The following is an 11,119-nucleotide window of genomic DNA, read 5'->3' as shown; positions in this document are numbered from 1 at the left end:
GTTTTCCAACCCCGAAAAAAGATTATTAAAGATAAGTGACGCCAATGTTACACATTTTTTTAAATGGACAACATGTGAAATCGTTAAGTCTAGAGAAAAGACAAGGAAACTGTAAATAGTGGAAATAATCTTAGCTTTTCAGTGACCTGTAAGTAATCTTATACATATTCCTTAGGATCTAAAGGGTTTTTGGTGTTCTAGGCCCGTCTTGCATAGGCTAAGCTTCATAAGGAGTCAGAAGAAAAGTTTTTTGGTTATTAAAAAAGGTTGGTTCTTAGGAAGGCAACTATCACATTGGTGAGCTAGTCAAATATTACCATATCGAACAGGTCTAGTTTCTTAACCATCCTATAGTTTTTAGTTGAAAAAAAATTAGAATGAATAGGTCAATAGGCCTACCTATAGGCTTTTATATAGTCTATATTTGTTGAGATTGCTATTTAAACTGGATTTTTAAGGTAAAGTAGGGGAAATTTTTTACTTTAGCCACTTTTAGCTATCTTTGAAAGAGGTTAGGCTAGGAAAATGAAACTTTCAGGGATGTGTCTACAGGCTAAAATATGTCTCAGGAAGGTATTTTGAAGTACCTACCTCTACTTCTTTTCCCTCTAGAGGGTTCTGGAATTTGTGGGTGCCTTATTTTTTGGTTATCAGTTTCTTTTTCTCTGGCCTTAGTTCTGGAAAGTCAATTCCTGTTGATTGAGCAGAACTTTAAGCCATAACACTGGTTTTTTCTAATTTTAGAAATAATCTCTTATGCCACCTCATTATAGGTTAAATATATGGCTGAAGTTATTTATTCTCCATGAATTTTAGTTTTATTTGATTTCATTGATGTCAGTTGCTTTCTGTTAAAAATACATTTATTTCTTTACACCAAGCTTCTTCTTTTGTGAAAAAATTTGAGCTGTTTTTTTTACATGTTGTATAAAATGTAAAGGAATACCTGGCACTTCATTTCATAGATTCAGCTAAAAGTCTTTGAGGCATCTTACATCAACATACATCTGACACATTTTAATTTTTTTTTTTTTTTAGATGACATAGGACACCATTAAAGTTTTGCATTTGCTTTGCTAAAAATTGTCTTAAAAAGTGCCAAGTTTAGAGAGTTATGTTAATATTCTTCTTGCTGATCAGTATAATTATTTTTAAAATTCCTTCTTTTTAAAGCATTTTAGAGAGATTGTTGTCACAAATGAATTTTCTCAAATGGGCTGGTGGAAAACATATAGAACATAATTTCTCTTTTTTTTTATTTCAAGACTAGAATATCACAAAACTAAGCATTCATATTGCTGATTATATCTTAAGTAAATACAATCCCTGATGGAGTTTTGTTGATACCTGTCTTAAAGTTATTTGTCTAGATAAAATATCTATTGTTTGTGGGATAGCAGTGAAAAATGGGAGCAACTATGACTTGAGTTGTTTTTTTAATACTTTCTTTTCCAAATAATTTTTGTTCTCTGGTGGCATTTGTGTTCCTTCCTAAGTGGCTGGCAATCTAGGTTGAGAATCCTTTATCCAAAGGGCACAGGTTTAATTCCTGGCATTAGCAGTTTATTTGGTTTGGGACAAAGGTCACTGATGTGACTATAAGTTCAGCCAGAATTGAACCAAACTTAACAGGCTACCTAGAGAAATCTTGGGTCAGTAAGCAGAAATGGCATGCAAAAGCATAGGATGACTGGCCCCTAGCTTCCTATAGCACTTCCTGGCTAAAGGACCACCTGGTCCTTTACTGGGCTTCTGACTTAGCCATAGAAGCTTTCTTTTAAACCCATTAAATATAAGTACAAAGGAAGAAATGCTAGTAAGGTGGTCCTTCCTTTTCAATGAATTGTTGATGTACAGACAAGAGTGTAGGTCATAAGAGGTGGCTGGTGAATGTTTTGCAAGGTTTTAAAATTTAGGGCAATTGCTCAGGTTGGCAACTGAGCACAAAAGTAAAATTTTGTGAATAGTTTTTCTTTGTGAATGTTTTTTCATTGTTTTGTTTTAATTGCCATGGCCCTAGGACTTTAGTGTATTAAAACCTACTTATGTCCATCCATTTTCTTTTAAACAGAGAGGAGTTCTATGTTTCCTAGCTTCAGTAAATTTATATGCAATTTTGAGACCAGGGTTACAAAGTAGGTCAAAACTTGCAAATGGAACTGTGGTATGACTAATTAATTTGTAAAAAATGTATATCAATTTAAAGATTAAAAAAATCATGTAGAAAACAAACAAGACAAATAAATAAAAGTATCCCTAAACAACCATTTAATGAAGTGTCACAAATGTAGATCATCCCTAAGATTGAAATGAACAAAGGTTCAATTATGAATCTGTTTTCTAAACAGACTGAAGGGGCAAACCTCCAAGCCATGTTAGGGGTAAAAAATTCACCCCTAACATGCCTAATTTGCAAATATATAGCCCAAATTATATATTTCCAATGTTTTCTGCCACCTTTTACTTGTTTTTCCAGTTCTCGTTTTGCCACAGTTGCTTCAGTTAAAAGGTACTAGGGTTGAGGGATAGATTGGCAGAATCAATAGAAAATATGTAATTTCAGCTATAGATTTCCATATTAGGAGGGTTGGGGCTAAAGTAGAGCAGGGCTGCATGTAGAATGTGTTAGCTATAATTATTATGTAATTTGCAAAGATGGTTTTCTTCTATAGGTCTGCAGGTCCTTCTCTTGGCTTATACCACACCAAGCATTATATACCCAGAGAAGAATAAGTAGCAAAAAGCTATATATACATAAGCACATGTTATATAACAATGACTTCTCTTGTGCTTAACTATGACCCCTTAGTAATATTGACAAGAAATGAGGAGCAGAAAAAGTGAAATTTAGTCTAAATGGCAATCAGGAACTGGATACTGGCTCAAGGGGGCCAAAAACAGGGCTATATAATTGGAATTCAACGAAGGTGGTGATTTTTTAGTGAAAAAAAAAAAACACTTCCCTGGCTAATTTAGGACTTTAAATTGATTAGCCTACTGAAATTTTCCTATCCTATGCCATTGAAATATTTTTCCCTTTTCAGAGCATTAAGACAATTTATCACAATAAAAAATATCCAAAGCATCTTGAATGGAATGACTAAAAAAGGCAAATAACTACCACAATTTGCAATCTTACAATTAAACTTCTGGCCACACAAATTGTATTAGGCTACCCAGCTCTGAAATAATTGCTGAAGGTATATTTGCCTGTAAAATTAGAAACAGACCCGAAGCCCCAGCCTCTTCCTTGTCAGAACTTCACATAGCATTAAAGCAATAATATAGGCTATTTTACATGTGAAAAATGTTGTTATTCTCGTAGTTATTTGTGACGTTTCAACTGAGATGTGGCCAGATAAGTACTTGTTGTTATCTTTTAGGGGTTAAACCCCGATAAGTGGAAATCTCATTGGACAAGTAAAAGAACACAGGGAAACAAAAGAACCAGGGTCGGATTGCAGCTACTTTTCGCTGTTTGTTCTGTACTGCCAGTTTGAAAATGGCGTGACTCCAGATTAAAACAAATTCTACAAGTGAATTTTCTAGAATTTGGCCTAGTTTTCTTTTTCTATATCTGTGGTCAGAACGAAAGAAACTCAAAAACTTAATGTTTGAACTACGCTAAATTCAGTACCTGTTGATGAATAAGCCAAGATTTTTTAATAATCCACTTTCTTCAGTCAAACCAGGCATAGAGTAGGGGAACTGCTGTTCTAAGCTTCCATATTTACTATCCTCAAAAAGGCAGACGTAAATCATTACTCTGATTGGCAAATGATAAAAATTACACTTGAAAGCTGAACATAGCGAAACTGTACACGAATTAGCCCTCTCTGTGAATCTCGCTATCATCAAATAGAATTCCAAGACACATCATAAAACTGGGAAAGGCAATAATCTGCCTTACAACATTAATTGAAAAAGAAAAGACAGCCATGGAAGGATCGAAGTAAAAAATGTTTATATCTTCTTCAAATGAAGAATGTTAAGTCCCTTTCACCCCCTCCCCCTAAAAAAACACGAAAGTTCAACCTGAACCACTACCCATGCGACCAAAGAGGATATACTTATAAAAATATGTCTTTTTTTAAACCTGGCTATGTGTAATCCCATAATAATCTATTTTCTTTTGCATTCCTGAGCAAATAAAAGCAAACCTAAAAAAATTTATGCTCTCCGGTGGTAATCGGAAACACAGCGAATTTTCAGAATAGTTTGATATATCTTCAGAGACACTTGCTACCCCTTGCACCACATGATGTCTCATGGCTGGGAGGCCAAGCATAAGAGATAGATATAGATGATAATTTATTTCGGAAGTCCTTGGGCCATAGCAGCGCAGAAAAAAAAGTACAAACAACAAACACAGCGTCAAATAACACAAACTAAAGAAAAACATGTAGGTTAACATTTTTAACCAAAAATTTACAACCATAACAAATTTCAACTCCTATACACCTTAAAAAACCAGCAGCTCAAGCATAATTCTCTATGTTTAACCCCTATATGAACAAACTTATACACAGCTAATTAGTAGCAAGCGCGTTCGTTTCCGACATCGGCTAAATTAACCAACACTCAATCCGAGACACTCTTCTGAAACATTTGTTCTGCAATAGTAGTAGGCCAAAAGTAGTAGGCCAAATTTTTCTTTAAAGAAAGATAAGTTGTTGACAATTTAACTTAAATCTTGCCTTTGATCACACAGATTAATTTTAAAGCTATGTTACATATGTAGATGGCTGAATAGGATTTACAGTAAAATATGTCTATAAAAAATTGTTACATAGTTGTTGGTAACGGTATTTGAGTCAGTCTTCTTCCAAGTGAACATCTAGAGAAATTTCCCAAGGTAAAATTTTAAAGTATACAAAAGATTTTATGATCTTTGGAACTATCTTTATATCTGCTCTACATCACATGCACAACAAAAACATGTTCATCAATCCCACCTCAGTTATCTTGTAAAGGAGGCAGATCAATAGTGCTCCCTAAGTAAAGAAAGATGTTGGTACAATATATTATATATATTTTTTGGGGGGGGGGATGTTTGTTTGTTTTCGACAAACATGACACTTCGATTGGATGAAGCTGTCGTAGAAACTTCAAAAGGGGCTCACTCAAATGAAGACGGAAAGGGCTAGTGCCCTTTTTAATAGAAAGTGATTGGAGGGCAAATGGCACCAAACAATTCCAGTCATAATTTTGACTGGATAATAATTTTGACTCATAAGCTCAATAGTGCTGCCTAATTAAAGAACGATGTTGGTACAATATATTATATTTTTTTTGGGGGGGGGGGGGGGTGTTTGTTTGTTTTCGACACAGGACACTTCGATTGGATGAAGCTGTCGTAGAAACTTCAAAAGGGGCTCACTCAAATGAAGATGGAAAGGGCTAGTGCCCTTTTTAATAGTCGAAAGTGATTGGATGGTAAATGGCACCAAACAATTCCAGTCATAATTTTGAGATAGTCATAGTGTTCAATGTAGTTGAAAGGTCTCGAAATTGTGTCTTTGAGGATGGACCCCCCCCCCTAAAAAGCCCTCAGGGCAAGGTCACAAATTATGGCCTGTGGGGAGTTTTTTATAGAAAGCGTGGTCACTGTAATCAGAAGCTCTAGCGCCTCTTTTAAGAGTCAAAGTGATCGAAGGGCAGCTATCCCCCCACACATACATCATCTTGAGGTAGCTATTTTATTTGAAATAGTCCAAATATCATATAACAAGGTTTTTGGGGTTGAGACAAACCCCAGAGACTGAGGGCAAGGGTTTAAAGTTATTCCCCTGGGACATTTAAGGTTTTTATGGAAGGGATGGTTGTATAAACTTTAAAGAAGGGTCACTGGGTTGAAAATTGGAAGTTCTAGTTCTCTTTTCAGAGTAAAAAGCGATAGAGGGCAGATATCATCCCCCGAATACCCCTCTTTTCATCAAACGTGCCCAGTGCCCTGGTGATGTAAGTTATGCCCGGAGACATTTAAGGTTTTTATGGAAGGGATGGATGAATACAAATTTAGAGGAGGCTTATTTGGTTGAAAAGTGAAAGTTCTAGTTCCCTTTTAAGGGTCAAAAGCGATGGAGGGCAAGTACCCCCTCCCCCCGACAACCCTTCTTTTCACCAAACGTATCTTATTAAAATTCTGATATAGTCGTTTTGTTCAGTATAGTCAAAGACCATGTAACAATGCCTCTAGGATTGAGGCAACCCCCTAACTCCCTGGGGATACGCAGTAAGTTATGTTTTGGGGTTGTAAGTTATGCCCTGGGGGAATATAAGGTTTTCAATCAGTCAAAGTCATCAGAGGGCATCTCCCCTCTCCCACGCACGTCGTACTTTCCTGAAATGCATCCATTAGAAATTTTTAGGCCGTCATTTTATTCAAAATAGTTCAAAGATCACATAACAAGGCTTTTGGGGTTGTAGCAAAAAGCCACAGTCTGGGAGGCGAGGGTTTTAAGTTATGCCCCGGCTGCATTTAAGGTTTTAATGGAAGGGATAGTTGTTTAACGTTAGAGGTGGTTCATTTGGTTGAAAATTGGAAGTTTTAGCTCTCTCTTGAGAGTCAAAAGTGATGGAGTGCAACTAGCACCCCCTCCCCACGACCAGCCCTCTCTTCACCAAACGTATCTAGGACGCTTCTAGCTACTTATATTAGAATGACGAAAAATCAAAATAGAGACGAATCAATTTTTTTGTACATATTCTAAACCTCAGGTTTTGGCCAGAGTTCAGATTTAGGCCAGTTTGTCACATAGTAATACGATACATAATGACTGAAAGTTTTCTTGTTCAAATCAATGTGTTGTTAAAAACAACAAAACCATGCAACCACAAATCAGTGGTTAAATTTCGGTCTTTCTTGTGTCCGGTGACGCTTCTAGCTACTTATATTTGAATGACGAAAAATCAAAATAGAGACGAATCAATTTTTCGTACATATTCTAAACCTCAAATTTAGGCCAGAGTTCAGATTTAGGCCAGTTTGTCACATAGTAATACGATACATAATGACGTTGAAAGTTTTCTTTTTCAAATCAATGTGTTGTTAAAAACAACGAAACCATGCAACCACAAATCAGTGGTTATATTTCGGCCTTTCTTGTGTCCGGTGCCCGATTTCCTTTCCCGTTGAACTCTCAGCGCTTCACCATGAGCTTAACCATTGCATACTGCAAGGACTTTCAAATACTAGTATTACTCTTGGTCAATCCAAGTGATTGTGGACGTCTATCTCAGTTGAACTCTCAGCGCTTCACCATGAGCTTAACTATTGCATACGGCAAGGACTCTCAAATACTAATATTACTCTTGGTCAATCCAAGTGATTGCGGACGTCTATCTCAGTTGAACTCTCAGTGCTTCGCCATGAGCTTAACCATTGCATACTGCAAGGACTTTCAAATACTAGTGTTACTCTTGGTCAATCCAAGTGATTGCGGACGTCTATCTCAGTTGAACTCTCAGCGCTTCACCATGAGCTTAACCATTGCATACTGCAAGGACTTTCAAATACTAATATTACTCTTGGTCAATCCAAGTGATTGCGGACGTCTATCTCAGTTGAACTCTCAGCGCTTCACCATGAACTTAACCATTGCATACTGCAAGGACTTTCAAATACTAATATTACTCTTGGTCAATCCAAGTGATTGCGGACGTCTATCTCAGTTGAATTCTCAGTGCTTCACCATGAGCTTAACCATTGCATACTGCAAGGACTTTCAAATACTAGTATTACTCATGGTCAATCCAAGCGTTTGCGGATGTCTATCTCAGTTGAACTCTCAGCGCTTCACCATGAGCTTAACCATTGCATACTGCAAGGACTTTTAAATACTAATATTACTCTTGGTCAATCCAAGTGATTGCGGACGTCTATCTCAGTTGAACTCTCAGCGCTTCACCATGAGCTTAACCATTGCATACTGCAAGGACTTTCAAATACTAATATTACTCTTGGTCAATCCAAGTGATTGCGGACGTCTATCTCAGTTGAACTCTCAGTGCTTCACCATGAGCTTAACCATTGCATACTGCAAGGACTTTCAAATACTAGTATTACTCATGGTCAATCCAAGCGATTGCGGACGTCTATCTCAGTTGAACTCTCAGCGCTTCACCATGAGCTTAACCATTGCATACTGCAAGGACTTTCAAATACTAGTAGTACTCTTGGTCAATCCAAGTGATTGTGGACGTCTATCTCAGTTGATCTCTCAGCGCTTTACCATGAGCTTAACCATTGCATACTGCAAGGACTTTCAAATACTAATATTACTCTTGGTCAATCCAAGTGATTGCGGACGTCTATCTCAGTTGAACTCTCAGCTACCAAGATGCTCCTTTTTTGGAATAGAATTACAATCAAACTTCAAACTATTTAATTTTTTGTTCGATATATCAAGTCTATTCTTAAACGGGCAAATACTACCCAACAAGGGGAAATTGACTTCAAAATTAAATTTAAAGACATATAAAAAATGGCCAATGCATCTGAAAAATGGACTGTGCCATTCTCAACGTTCAGAAAAATTTATATAGATATTCTTGAAGGACATCTTCTAATAGGAACAAATTGAGGAAACCATCTGCTTCTTCAAAAAAATATTGAAATAAATGATGAGGACAAAAAACACATCAATGTCACAAAAAAATGGTCAGCTTTTTTTAATTATGCCAGAGTAACATAGATTTTTCGGAAAATTGCCTATATGTGTTTGCAATCCTTGCCCACAATGGTAATACTGAACGATTATCTTCGCTCATGAACGTCCAATAGACGGACAAAAGAAATAAGATGGGAGCGGAGACCCTTTCTGTAATTCTGCAATTTCTTTAAAACTTCAAAATGGACTGTTTGAGTGTCTATAGCTTTATATTCGATAAGAAAGAGGTTCTAACAAGTGCTGCGACAGCAGCTAAATACCCTCAATTTAGATCTTTGATATAAGAAATAAATTTTTAGTGTTGCAAAATGTTTGTAAATAAAGGAATCTTCAGTTCGAAATTAAAAAAAAAATTGTCTCAAAATAGTTTAAATGAGCATATTCCAATAAATAGTTTCCAAAGAAAGTGTACTTTAGTACTTCGAGGATATACCCACAAACCCTACTTGGGTACATCCCGTTTTTTCAAGTTCATGATCTGGTCGGCCTGGGTTGGAAGAAAATTAATATATAACACCAGATCCAAGTTTTAATTATGACAAGAAAAATTTAGAAATTTTGTTTGTATATATAATAAAAAAAACAAGGGTTTTGGCTTAACTTTTGGAAGCATTGATCAAAGGTGGGGGGGGGGGATAAAAAAAAGCCAAAACTTGGTTAAACAGTCAACATAATAGAAAAATTCCCAAAAAATGAAGAAAATACCTCGAAGATAAGAACAAAACTTTAGTTTATCAGATGCGAGTTTCCTTCGATTTTTTTGTATATCTACTTTTTTCATCTAATCCAGCTCTTAGCTATAGCCTATATAGAAATGAAATGACGTTAAATTTAAGCATATGTTGAATTTCCTCTATCTGAACTGATCAAACCTAGCTAATCAGATCAACTTTATTATGAATAGGCCTTTGCATAGAGTCCGGATTCTCCGGATTGTTCAAAGTTAGTTTGACCTTGCATTGCCATAAAATGTTGCTACATAAGAGTTTGTTTAAAAGAACAGTTGAACAGCAAAAAGATCTGGCAAAGGAGAATCTAGAATTTCTGTTCAGGGGGGGGGGGCGAAAAAACTCAAAATAAATTGAAATTGTTTACATACGTTTTTGTTTTGTTTTTACGAGACAGAAAAAAAATTTTGGGGGGGGAGGTCAAAGCCTGCGTCCCCCACCTCCCTTGGATAAGGTGTTGGAATCTTCATAATTTTGGAAAGTTTTATTTGGCAAAAGTAAGCTTACTTCTAATGTATGAATTTTTATTATTGTTAATATTATGCTTAGTGACCAGGTGCTGTCAGTAGTGAAAGTGGTATTTGATTTTTATTAGACCTTTTTAAATTATGCGTTGGCTGTGAAGTATGCGAATTTGCGACAATCCTGCAGCTAGAGCCGTCCCAGCTAAGTGGTTGGCGCTGGGATGGGAACCCTTTGTCTGAGGGGCTAGGGTATGATTCCTGGCGTAACCGGTTATTTTTTGGGGACAAGGGTTAGTGGCATGATTTTGTAAGCTCACCCAGAGTCGACCCAGCTCTAAATAGGTAGCTTGAGAAATCTTGAGAAGGTTAGCAGGAAGGGTGTGCTAAAGCAATGATGGATGGCTCCAACCCTCCATTACACTTCCTTGCTGAAAGGCCACGAAACGGAGATCAGCATCGCTGGTTTGGACCTTAATGGTTTGGTGCCGTCATACTTACTTACTCACTTACCAAACCTACAGCTGCAACTTTAATCGATATGACAAGACACTTGCATCAATTCTCTGATCTGTCCATTTATAATACGTTTATTTATAGTTTATTTATAAAAAAAAAAACTGTAAGGAACAACATTAGTAATTAAAATTTTAGTAATGACAATTCGATAAAAAAAAGGGAAAAAGAACGAAAACGGAAAAAAACAAAAGCACCATGACCTACTCGGCATCAGAAACCCAAGAACTTACCCTAGACCTTATATCCGTCTGTGCCTTCAGAGGCACACAGGACATCAAGAAGGAGCCGCCAATCTTCTCGTCAGTTTGTTCCTACCTGTATTTTTTTTTCTCAAAGAGGTTGGATTGACAGTTGTTGGATAAGGGGATCTGTCTGGTATGTTTGTTGCAGGGTAATACTGGGTCTGTCTCTGTGGCATCAACCCGTTGATTAATGGTAGAATGTTGCATTTGGTTGCGAAGATTATCCAAGTGTAATATGGGGTAAAAGCACCTCATGGTCAATCTCTTGTGATATTTTTATAATAGGTTCTCCCGTCCTGTCACAAAAGAACTGGTTAGTTATCCTCTACTTTCAGTGGATGTAAGGATTTTTCTTATACATGAGTATTCGAAAATCTGTATTCTTCTCTTTTTTTTTCATGGTTCAGGTGCCAGGTTTTGAGTACGTAAAGCAAAACTGGTATAACATTGATATTGAAAACATGCAGTTTCAGCATTAGCGAGAATCTTTGGGACCG

General features: G+C 36.6%; 1 protein-coding gene across 1 annotated transcript in view; it reads left to right on the top strand.

The window, feature by feature from the left end:
* Positions 1-47: 47 nt before the first annotated feature.
* LOC136031717 (cadherin-related tumor suppressor-like) overlaps positions 48-11,119 on the top strand; it is a 189,667-nt gene continuing 178,595 nt past the window's right edge. The window contains exon 1 of the mRNA XM_065711422.1: positions 48-148. The gene's annotated coding sequence lies outside the window, so the exon portion shown is untranslated. The remainder of the gene's footprint in view (positions 149-11,119) is intronic.

The sequence above is a fragment of the Artemia franciscana genome, chromosome 10, assembly GCF_032884065.1.
Source record: "Artemia franciscana chromosome 10, ASM3288406v1, whole genome shotgun sequence".
NCBI lineage: Eukaryota > Metazoa > Arthropoda > Branchiopoda > Anostraca > Artemiidae > Artemia > Artemia franciscana.
The sequence above is the reverse complement of the archived record's forward strand: the minus strand, read 5'-3'. Positions and strand labels throughout refer to the sequence as shown.